Here is a 12,944-nt window from a genome sequence, read left to right on the forward strand (position 1 = left end):
CAATGCTGAAGCGTAGAGTAAGGTAAAATTTTAATGTCCACGAGAAGCAATTTACACACTGTTTCCTCATCATGTACAAAAGATAACTCAGCCATAAAAGGATAAAAGGATAAAAAGATAAAAGGATCTAGAACCCAGCAAATAAAGGATCGGACAGCTCACAAACATGTCATATATTTCTGCAACTTACGAGGTCCATCTCCAGAGGCTTTAGGAAACTTGCTGTGAGATCCTGGAGTTGTTCTATACTGGTTAGCGTTTTCTCTTCTGCTCCTCCACTACCACTTTCTCTCTGCTGCCTTCCTGGTCTCCAGCAGGAGAGTCTTACCCCACATTTTGTTTGTAGATTTCCAGGCACCAGGTCTTTGTTGGAGGCTGTGTTAACACCTGCATGTCAGAAGACGGTTAATGATCTTTGCAGCTAGCTCTCAGTTGCACATATACTGCTTGTAGCCCGACTGTTGACATGGCAGAGTAGATCCTTGATGGATAATATCAAAGAGATACTGCTGACCGCATTCAATCTGTGTTGGCTTATGATACCATGTCTTCACAGTACTGAGCAGCAGATGGAGGAAACTGACTGACGTTTCTTCTGTATCTGTTGAATGTTCTGGGAAAGCTATAATAAACGTTGCATTTTGTTGTTTTCAACATGCAGACAGAGATGATACACAATGAAAAGATCAAAACGATAATAAACCGATTCACATAACTTATAATAATTTGTTCCAACCAGGTTTTCGTTCATATTTTTCTTCCTGAAAGTATTTCCAGGTGAGAGGAAGTGTATCATTTTATTTAGTTGGAATACTTGACTGAACTGACATCTACACACAAACACATACCAGGATATTCAGCTTTTACAGCCTTTCTTCTCAGGATGCTCCCATGTTGCCTCATAACTCAGCATCTCTGACAAACACAGTGAATCTACAAACAAACGTAAAATGTCTGTTTACCATGCATTAAAGTCCAGGGCCAACACAGAGGTTACTCTTTTTAAATCCTATCCTGCTCCATCACCCATTCATCATCTGCTCTCGAAACATGTGGAGTCATCCAGAACATCAAAGATCTCTGAATGTTGTTGCCTCCATATGAGGAAATTGGCCTGAACAGACACTTTTCACACACTTTAGCATTCGGGGTACTGAATCCTCTGCTAGTGAACGTGTGAGAAACGGAGAGATAGACAGACAGGCAGTGCGCTTCACAATGTCACTAATATTTTGTTGCCTCCATATGAATAACTTGGCTAAAGTTGACACATGGTGATGATGGGGTAGTCAACATGCCAGTTGTGCTGGCTACCACATGAAAAGCTCCTTTGATATTCACAGATATGTGAAGGCTGTATGTCACTGCTATTTCTGTAAATGGAATATTCCAATTTGAAACAGCTTACTGCATGAACACAGGCTTATTTAAGGAATACTGTAGCCTGCTCTTTTCTCTGCTTTGACTGTGCTGAAGATCAGAAGGCCCTGGTGTTTTTAAACATAATATTAAATACCAGCAAAAATGGTGCATTATTTGAATATAGTTTGCTAACCACCAATACAACAACAAAGAACCAAACCTGATCTTCATGCAGATGGGTCTGAAGTGAACATTTACCAAATAGTTATCCATATATATAATTAATTAGTGCTCAACCTGACTCTCTTTGTCACTCTTGGCCAAGACTCAAGATATCTGACCATGTGACCTACATCAGAACCAGCTTCGGGCTCTTTGGTACAGACGAGTTTATTAGAAGAAATGCCCTATTCCAATTTATGCTCTTCAATTCCAGAAAAAAAGAAAAAAAAAGAAAAGAAAGATTGTCACTTTGTTCAAGTTATTTGATTTAATGAGATATTTTCAGTGTTCATAACCTCTGGCACGGACTGCAGTGGGATTAACCTGCATTTAGAAAACATGATGAGGAACAGCAGCAGGAAACCGCAGCTTGAACATCAGCGAGCTACACAGGGTGAAGCCCAGACTCCGTGTCTTCATTACAGGCAACAGACTGTCCTGATGATGATGATGATGTGTGATGACTCCTTTTTATGTGAATCCGTGTCTCGTGTCTACCGGCCCCATCATTAGTGGAGTGTGTAAACAAGAGAAAACATTAGATACTTGATGGGATTGGCCCCCGGAGTGAGTGTTTGGTGTGGTTTTTAAAACCCGCAGCTTTGTGTTTGTGTTTTCTGTCCGTGTGAGTGTGTGTCGTCTCTGGTTTATGCGACACTGCTTCCTCTGATGGTGTAAATATATTTGTTCTTGTTAGATCTGTCGTGAAATCAAAGTGACTTTTGGAGTGAGGGATCACAGAGGCAAGGCAGTCATTATGGACTTAGTAGCTGGCTTAATCAACCAAACCGTACACAGACATTTATTACTGTAGTTGAGTGAGAATAAACTATTTGTAAAAAAAAAAAAAAATCAAGATATTTGTTGTCTAGAAAATGGAAACTTTGCAGTAAAGTTTATAGAAAATACATCAGCATTTATATGTTTTTTTGCTTTAGCAGGCCATAGCTGAAATGAGCTCTAATTATGAAGGTTTTTCTATGCTAAAGATACCTAATTTTTCTCTTTAAGTGCTGTTTGAAACCATCAGCTTTGAACACATCGTCTGTGTAGATGTACAATTGTTGACGAAGCATGGGCTCATATGAGATTCTTTTATCGGCTCATCTGGGCTCACTCATTTAATCCTGGAGTTAATCATTGGGGGAGGAATAATATGATAAGATTTGGATCAAAATCATCCAGTCTTAAATATCCCAACAATAATCTATTGGTGGGAATTATTTTAGATGGAATTTTTCTAAAATTTTAGGTTTGAATTTTTGAAATAACTTTTTATTTGTTGACACAAAGTAGATTAAGCCTTTTTTTTTAAATATAGTTTTTGTCAACAGAAATTGTGTTTTTGTATTTGTGAGCTGGAAGCCGCTTAACCCAAATGGAGTTTTACCATTTGCCACCGTCAGACCACTGTGTGTGCAACTCATTTTACATTATGCATTATTTGCATGAACAGAAAAAACAGCTAAACTTGTCGAGCCTCTTTCCTCTCTTTAAAAACCGAACAACTGTTTTTAAATCCCCCTCTCTTTCATCAGATAGATCTGAAATAATTTCAGCTGATTGATCTCTGAAGTTGAGTATCCACTAATAACAGGTTGATTCAAGTAGATTTTAAGTGCTTCTTTCAAAACATTCTCAGAAGACTTTTTGTTTTTTCTTTTTTCACCGTGTCTACAAAGGAATGCCTTCTCTGCAGGGACTCTTTTTTTTTTTTGCTTTGGTTTGCTATCATGTCTAGACAGAATGCATTTGGCTGGGCTTTGAATTGGTTTTCTATTGTGTACCTGTGCACCTTGGGACGGCAAGGTGGCTTCACCACATCACAGGGCTTTGTCTGTTTGAGTTTCCTCTCTCATCACAGACCAGACATTTGTATAATTGGCTTTCAGCTCCTGTTTTCTTCTCTTTAAAATCACTGATATTGTTTGGAGGAGGTGGGGGGACACTCAACCATTCACCCGCTGACTGAGTGAGTGTGTGCAGAGTGGTTAGAAAAAGGGAAGAAGAGGTGGAGTGTTGCTGGACAACTTGAACCCGACACCTGCAAATGTAACTTAGAACATGGAAAAAGGCAGGTGTCCAGTTCCACCTCTGACCAAAAGCAAAGGAGAATAGCGGAGATGTGTGTGTGTGTGTGCGCGCGCTTGCGTGTGTGTGCTAGAGCCTTAAACAAACACTTACAAAGACTTCTGCAACAAAAGGAATTAGTTGGTCTGCCTCTGATGTCTCACACTTTCCTTTCATATCTCATCTGACCTTTCCATAAAAGGTCCTGCCTGGTTATCTCCAGCAGGAGAGCCTTTGTGTTTGAAAGGCCTGGGAGTGTTTTAAACAAATAAGCCCTGAACTGTTTGTCACACACGCACACACAAATATATACACAGACATTTGTCCTCCATTTTACTTCCTCTCCTGTGCCATTCTTTCACTTCATGGCAGTCACTTAGCTGTGTCCCCAAATCTGATGCCTAGTCTTTAAATTTATTGGTAAACTGGCATCAGATTAGCTTGTTTATTGCATATGACTTTTAGGCATGATTTCACAATGGTGAATCAGTATTCAGCTCTGCTTTTAATCTGAATGAAAGAACCATTGGGTGATAAAATGGGGACTTCGGCTGTTATGACTGAAACCTTCATCTCAGGTACCACGAAATCTTCTGCAGATTTATTTTTAGGGATCTTGAATTGATGTTTCCCTCTGAAAATACTTGTTTCAGGGGTAAAAATGTGACTTGTCTGACAGGTTGAAGGTATGCAAAATAAATGACGACAGCAGTACCGTCAAGGTTTGTGGAACCTTAATTGTATGGCAAAAACTCTCCAGTATGTGACATGTGTTTAGCTTTTATTATAGAGGATGTAATTTGTTTGTTTTACTATCACTTCAGGTAAACTCTGATTCTTTGTTGATTTGGGAATAAAACAGTGCTTTGCTTGATTGATGAAAGCTGTTCATGTCAGCACTGTGCACAGCCGGATTTAACCATAGTGGAAAAACTCAGAATTAATGGAAGTTTGTAAATTATGAACTGGATGGAATACATCAAACCTACTTTATGTAGTTATGTTGTTTATTTCAAGTTATTCAGTCTCAGCAAAAAAAATGTGGCGTCTGACCACACTGCCTTCTCAAGTATTGCTGTAAAAATTGGGTTCGCTACACAAATACTGACCACGTTTTTGTCTAACAAATTTTCATTGAGCAGGAGACGATGTACGCAGAAATTTCACAGACATAACAAACACCTCTCATCTGTTTGTCTGCTTATTCCTCCTTGCTTGTCCTTCGCAGCACTCAAGCAGGGTATGATTGGTTCTGGCACTTTTTCCATCCTTTAATGACCACCACTGATTAGTCCCAGACCCACTCTGCTTTCAAGTTCCTGCCCAGCAAAAATAAACAAGAAAGCAACGATCCATCCGTCCTCGTAGACAGTTACCTTTCTCTCATGCCAGGATCTTTGCCCTTGTCTTCACTCCTCGTGTGTCTTTTATTATTATACTTTTTTTTTTGGTTTCTCGTTCACGAAATGCAAATCTGTGCCAGTTTGAACTAAATGTCAAGCTTGATTAGTTCACATGTACTGCCAAGCTTTAAGTAGAATAGTAGGAAGTAGATTTTGCTACACTGCAACTCCCATACACAAAAGGTCTTGAGGAAACATGCTAGTTTTATTTGCTAATTGTAATGTTGGAAAGCTCCACCCACAACCAAATGGGATTGCCTCCAATTGTTCACATTTAGTTCAGTCAAACTAAACTAATTTGTGAAAATTAAAATGTCAATTTTAGAAACCCATCTGTTTCAGTTTTTCTAAAAGCTGCTATAATTAATGTATCCATACGCGTACTTTTTCTGAAACGAGCGCTAATCCACCTGTTACAATATGCAACTATATCAGTATTTCATCATACTCTACGCTTTTGCCACAGAGGTCTTTGAGGTAGAAAATCAAAGAGCGATTGAGCTAAAAGAGCAGCTACTTGTTTATGGGGTTTTGAGATATAAGGGAATATTATTATAATTTTGTTTATACGCAATGTAATGCAAAATTGTAATTATGCTAGCTAAATATAATTTACAAAACAATATTTGCTTATTTTGTATCACTTACATGTTTCAAATCATCAATCAAATTTTATTTCCAGATCTAAGCGAATACAAATGCTAGTTTTAAGATGATCAGTTTTGCGGGGGGAGCTAGCCAAACTGATATGTGGAAAGAAAAATTTTGCCAACATTTTCACAAAAAATCCAAACAAACTTTGCAACCTAATTACTAGCCTCATTCACTTGGAACCTCAAAAACAATGGCACCCTCTTTACGATGTCTGACTAAATAGATTTTTAAAGTTTTAATGACTAATCCCCATAACATTTTGTTTGTGTGCGGAAAAAGTAATTGAAAACAACAATGAGCAAATGCTTAGGAGAAATGTTCAGCCATGGTTCCAAAAACTGTTTGTTCAAGCGGTTTCAGCACTATTGTTGCTTGTTCCGCTTCTCGTTCAAATATATTTTTAAGAGTTATGAGTTACTAGCTCTTCAGAGATTTTAGATTCATCTATCTACCCGTTGTTTGGCCCAGTCATAATCATACATGCATTGGTCATAATAGCTCTGCTTCAACAAAACTTTTTGACATAGAAGTTGTATTCAAAATTATTGACTATAAATAAAAGTTACATAAAATTATTGCAAATGTAATGTTCAATATGTTGTACAGTTAAGCCCAAAATTTATTGATACTCCTGACAGATTTAGGTTTTGTTCAAACCATAAGTTTATTCCTGAAAGAACATGAGAGGCGCTTCTCAAAACATAATATAGAAATATGGAAAGGAGAACAGTTTTTAGGGAAAATAATCTCTATTTTTTTAAGATCAGAAATTGTTTACACCCTATTTGATAATCAACGGAAAAAGAAGGCTCAGAGATCAGAGCCTTCTTTTAATTGATGACCGGCTTTTTGCATGACTTCCACAGCTACTCTGATCATTTGACTTTTCATGGTGAGCTGTAATCCTTTGAGATTGAAATGGCCTAATCTCTAATCTTTAGGTACTTCCATAGATTCCCAAACAGGTTTTTGTTTCAGACCTAAGCAGTCAAATTATATCAATCATTATTTTAAATGTTTCTGTTGGTATTGTAAAGCTGTTGTTTTTTCACATAAAGTTATACAATGACGATTTTAAGTTCGCCTATACTTAGCAGAGTTATATATTTGTGACTAGGTTTATTATTCTTATGAAATTTGGTGGAAAACGACATCCACTTGAACATCTCGTTTTCTTCAGGCAACACGTTTTTAAATTAAAAAGCAAAACAAAACAAAAACAAATCCTTCTGATGAAGAGGTAAATGGATGTGAGTTAAATTAACTCATGATTCAGACTTTTTTCTTTTACCTTTTGGAGTAAAAAAAAAGATTTTCAATATTGTGTCATATGAAACCAGACATGTCAGAGAGCTTATGTTTTTTCTGGTAGAAAGTGCAACTCTTGAAGGACCAATCAGAAACATCTATATAATTTGGGCTGGCAGGGTGGAACGGGCCTTTGAATTGGCAATCACTGCAGCATTTAAAGAGTCGGATGGTACATTTCAAAATGTGCAAACACGCTGTAATTTGTTTGCATTTTTACATGGCTGTGTACTGCATCATCAGGCGTATTGTGTATCTGATCGGCTTTACGTCTGTTCTGTGCTTGCTGATGTGATGGTGTCTAGACATGTTCTCGGTTTTCAAAAGGGTTATTCATTAAAGTTGTGGACGTGAAGATATTCAGACTCTAATGAGGCATATACAGTTTGACTCAAATACATAGGATGCTGTCTGCAACTTATTAACAAGCCAGTGTGGAAATGAGCACTGCTACCACAGCAAGTGTTCACGAGGCTTTCAACTCCAGTGGCACTTGTGTTTAACATTCCTGCTCTCTGTTCTCCTGCATGGGGCCGCAGAATAATTACTTCCACGTAGTTAACAATTATGAGCCCGACCCTCGAAGGAAGGTGAAATTAGGGGAAGCTATCAGCGCCGTGTTGAGAAACGTTTAAAACTTTGGGTTTACATTTCAAAATATAAACCCAGATCTTGACACGGCACCAGCTGACAAAACCACAGTTTGTAATTTCTAGTTGACAAATTGCAACTTTTCTAATCCAATGAAGGGTAAACTTTTGTATTATTATTATTATTATTTGAAAATTTACAGTCTTGTTCCCACCGGCAGTAATTCTTTATCCTAAACCACAATAAAGGTTAATGATGGTGTTGGTTTATATCCATGCTGCTGAGCCAAATCCCAAAAAAAAAGGGAAGCAACAAATACATCCGCTTCAGGCGCAGCACAGCCTTTAATAGGATGAACACAGACTGTGCACCCTCTGCTTGTGTTCGGTGAAGTCAATACTTCTCCCGGTTGTTTGTTTGATTGTATGGTTGATTGTGGCTGCTGGTGTATGGATATATCTGTGAGGCAGATGTCTGAGGGTTGTGTCTGTCTTGCAGATGTGATATTTACTGCCTGAAAACAAAAATATGGCAGCACTTTCCTCCAAAAAGTATAATTAGCTCTGTTGTGACTGAATTCTGAGTCATAATTTTCATCATGGCTCTATGAGATGAACTATTACTTTGCATTGTGATGTTTGGATGACGAACATGGCAGTATAAGAAGGGACACAGCGGCTTTCCATTCTGTAGGTGCTATCTTTTCTGAGATATTCTTAAAAGAAAGAATGTCTGGAAGCTTCATGATGTCTTTAAAACTAGCTGTGTACTCTCATCCAGCAATGTAGCTCAAATTGATGAACACATTTAAGCTGCTGCCACACCTGTACCTATATTTCCATGTATGTTGACATTTTGAGAAATACACATTATGTGGGTCTAAACACAAAGAAATAAAAGGACAATTTGCACGACTTGACAAGTACTCTGGTTCTGAATAGTACATGTTTGTTAGGATCAATAGTGTGGATACTGTGTTTGTTCTTTACTTCTCTGTGATGTCTCCACCTTGTTAAAAACTATTTATTTTGAAGTAGGTAGTCAGGTAATTATTAGTCAAATTAAGAACGTGATGCAATTTGATCCACATTTTAAAAATGTAACATTGAGAAGTGAATCAAATAGTAAGTGATGTTATTATTGGACACTCATGAGATCTTCCTTTCTTTTTCCATCTTCACTTCTCCTCCTTTCCTCCCTTTCCTTTTGCTGATCTTCTTTATTTTGTCCTTCCTTTCTTCTCCTTTTTCCTTCCGTCTCATCCTTCATCCTTCTGTCTCCTTCCCTTTAAAATGCAATAGTTTCTACATGGTTTGTGTTTAAAGCTTGACCTCATAAGAAGTGTCTGCAGTAAATTTATACTTTTACACTCGAAATGGTCCAAAAATATGAACCAAGAGGTTTGATATTCCCGAAATTCCCAAAAAAGGAATTCCTTTTTTATGTACATATTTTCCAGGTGTACATGGAAAATGTAGAGCTGGAACCCCATAACTAGTTGGGCTATCTGCAGCCGTAGCTGGCTATAGTTTGCTCACTGTGTTAATAAAGGGGGAACGGGACAGAGGTTATTATGCAAAGTTGGCTTTTTTGAGCTTTATATCAGATTATTATGTTATTCATTCAACAAAAAAATGTTTGAAGGGAGTTTCAGTAAAAGAGTAACATGATCGGAAAGTTTTCGTGATTTAAATTTTTGGTATTCCTTGATACTTTTGGCTGACCCATGCTAATCCTCTGCATCTTACTCTTCCTCACAGATCTGGAATAAGAGTTATTAACCACCGGCTTCAATAAAGCCATGTTTTATGTTTCTAGTTCAGTCAGTTTTATCTGCAGTTGTTCCTTCAAAGAACGTGGGACCACATTATATCAGTAACCAGACACATTCTGGCAGTTCCAACAAGCTCACTTTTTTTTTCTCCAAATGTGCATTAAACCTCCCACTTGGATGATTTGTTATGGTGTCTTTGCTCAATAATCAGCTGGATCAGCCCTCTAAGACGAAAATGCTCATCCCACACAAACATTCTTTTGTGAGGCTCGTGTGACGTTGCATAATTTTATTTTTAAACAGTAAAACATTCCTGCAAACGAACGACAGAAACCAGACTGCTGGAACCTTTCTGTGCAGCGGAGTATATAGCTAGCTGAAATAAATTATCACTCAAAGACTTGAGTTGTAGCTTTTGAGAAATACAAGTTTCTGATTACGAACTCGCTCTTTTCTCCAAAAGCACCATGAGGGGGGTCTTCAGAAACACTATGTTGTGTAAATCATACGGTTTCACAAAAACCGGTTTGGATGTATTGCTCTGTGTCACCTTCTCAGAGCATCGCTGTTTATGCAGTCTGAAGGTCATGTCTCCCCGATGTGGAGTTTGGCAAAACTTTTGGTGCTGCTGGAAAAAGGTCAGGTCAGATGAGGTGTTTACTCATGTTTCTCTTATCGCTGCAGTTAACACACTGATCCCTGTTTGTTTCCATTTCAAGTGCATGTCGTACATTCCAAGGAAATGACAAAACTAATGGGGGAAACAAAAACAGGATTTTTGGGAGAAAAGGCTCTCCAGATTTACTTAAAACTGTAACTTTCCTCCGCATTTCATGCCTGAAACCTGTTCAAGAGCAGATTGCTATCAGCGCTCTCGGGGGGGATTCTTACGGTTGTCACTGATGGTTTGCATTTATGGAGAATTATCTGTGCGGCAGCTCTGGCCTGCATGTCGTGTAAGTTAGCTTTTTGTAAGACCTCCTTTCTTGTGTGTAAGTGCTTGAATGTGTGTGTAATTAAAGTTAAGTGCCAGGGCCATTTCGGCAAAGCAGGGTTTGTAGGCCATAATGTGTTCAAAGCCACCAGCTCAACCGCAATGAAACAATTAGAATCACTGAGCCGAACTGCTGGTCCCTAATGGCTTTCTGCTCCTGGGCATGAGCGATCAAGACTTACCCAAAGCATGACCAACTGAGCACGAGGGCACCACTGTTCACTCATTGTCTGCGAAGTCAATAAAGCAGCAAACATTTCTCCTGAAGCTCTCGGGAGTGAATCAGATTTCCACCTGTTGGATATTAATGTCTTGCCTCTAAATGCGTTGCTGTTCAACCCGACTCATCTCTTTCCAGGATTTCGTCCTGAAAAGTCTGATCATTTCCAACTGACAACAAAATTACAGTAAATCCTGTTTTTCAAATCATTATCTACTGAGTAATATTTTCCAGAATACTGTCTCTGCTGTATCAGATGTACCAGAATCTGTGGAGAAAAAAAAAAAAAAATCTAATAATTAAAAAAGCTCCAATCCAGCACTGTTAGTAACAGTAAATAACAAACGAATACTGGGCCTGAGCAGCTTTCAGACGAAAATGGCTGAAATTTGTTGGAGCTGCTCCAACAAGTTGTTTTACGGTGGGATGAAAGTTTTTTTTTTCTCTCTATCTGACAGCTTATTTCCAACATCTGAGTCTCGTTAGAGCCGTTACACAAAACAACAAGACTGCAGGGCAAGGCAATGAAGAGATCAGTGAGAAACTGATAGATTTCTCAACATTTGCTCAGCCATGATTTGTTTCTGCCATTATCACAGAGCAATGATTGTACAGTGCATTGACAGAACGGTCAGCGGGATGGGCTGTGTGTGTGTGTGTGTGTGTGCGTGTGTGTGTGTGTGTGTGTGTGTGTGTGTGTGTGGCTATGTTGTCAGTTTGCGCCCCGAGCTCAAGCCACAGAGTCACTGAGCAGATGTTTTTTCTCCTTTTCTCAGTCTGGCTCCAATGCCTGGCATTTTTCATCTCTCATTCCCACTCCTTCATTCTTTTCCCTGCTTTCTTCTCATGGTGGACTCTTCTGCAGCAAGTTTGTTCATAGTTAGCTCAGTTTACCCAACACACTTTGTTTGAACTGCTGCAAACCAAAGCAGAGCTTTGCACATCACTACAGCAGCAGCAGCAGCTTTGGAATAGCATTAGCAATTGAGTAACAAGTAATCTCTAAATTAATTACATCTGGAATGATATTTTTAAGGCTGTGCCTCTCCTTTTCTCCATTACCAGGCCTGACATAGCCAATGAGCAATTTGTTTTTTTTAGTTAATTGTTAATATACATGTGACATTACAAGCCTTTGTCCAGAGATACTGTATGCTGTCAGGACATGCAGCATCAAATTAAAGAAATGATTCAGGATTTTTAAGCTGAGGTTATGTTGAAAAGGAGTACATTAAACTTCATAAAGCCTTCAGATTAGCTCAAGACCAGTTCCTAGAGAGCTTCAAGGAATCAGCCTTACATTACCAAATTAGGTTGGTTGCTATGGTATCGTGGATGCGACCGCTGAACTCTCATGCTGTGGAGATCTGTTCACTGGAATAACAAATCATGCCTGTCTGTCTGGGTTAGGCTGTTTCCAGGAGAGCTGTCCAGGCCTGACAGCATCGTGAAGTCTAAAGTTTGATGAGGAGCGGCATTTGGGGCCGTTTTTCAGACGATGCCCTCGGCCCCTTTGCAGTTCCAGTAAAAGGCATTCCTACTGGTTCAGCAAATCAAGAAGTATTTGCGCATGTCTTGTTCCCAATTTTGCAATTTCATACATTTTAAAGGTTCAGAAAAGCAATGAATAAACTGATATGATGTTTTTAAATTAGATTGTGGTTGCTTTTTATTTAAGCCCAGAAGGTAATGCCAGTTTTTTTTTTATAAAGAGAGAACTAAAACTCAGCATTTTTCCTGCCTGATTGCAGACATTTGCTTCTTGGTAAACATGACATTTTTGTCAGTGTACATTCGAGAAAACAATTCTTTGAGCATTTGACCTCCTTAAAGATATTCTAAGCTGAGGAATTGGAGATGCACCAACTTATTGTTCCTTTTTATATGAACTTGTCAGCACTGTTGAAACAGGATTTAATTTCCTCTCTGAGATTTTGAATGTCTGCGCAATGAGACGCTCAGAGGCGGTGGAATGTTTCATCAGCGGGGTGCATGATTATAAATCCTCACATGGCACTTTTGCAACTTGTTTTACTGCACTTTGGGCACTATTATTTGGGACGTTGCATCTGTGTGTGACTTAAAAGATGATGATTAACATCTGCAGGTTATGCTAATGCTGAAGTTGTGCTCAGGTAATTTGGTATACTGTACAGTAGATTTGCTTGCTTTTACTAAGACGTGTTGTTCCAGGTTTTTTCAATTGCAACTTCAACTTGGGCATGTCTTGCGATTGAGAAAAAGATTTTATCCCAAGGTTTTTTTTTGCCTCATCCACCAAACAAGCACAACTGTTCAAAATATTCAACAAGAATCAGCCTCTTTATTCATTTATATAATAAAATC

Source organism: Poecilia mexicana, unplaced genomic scaffold (genome assembly GCF_051168715.1).
Source record: "Poecilia mexicana isolate PSO_F unplaced genomic scaffold, ASM5116871v1 scaffold_12, whole genome shotgun sequence".
NCBI classification, from domain to species: domain Eukaryota; kingdom Metazoa; phylum Chordata; class Actinopteri; order Cyprinodontiformes; family Poeciliidae; genus Poecilia; species Poecilia mexicana.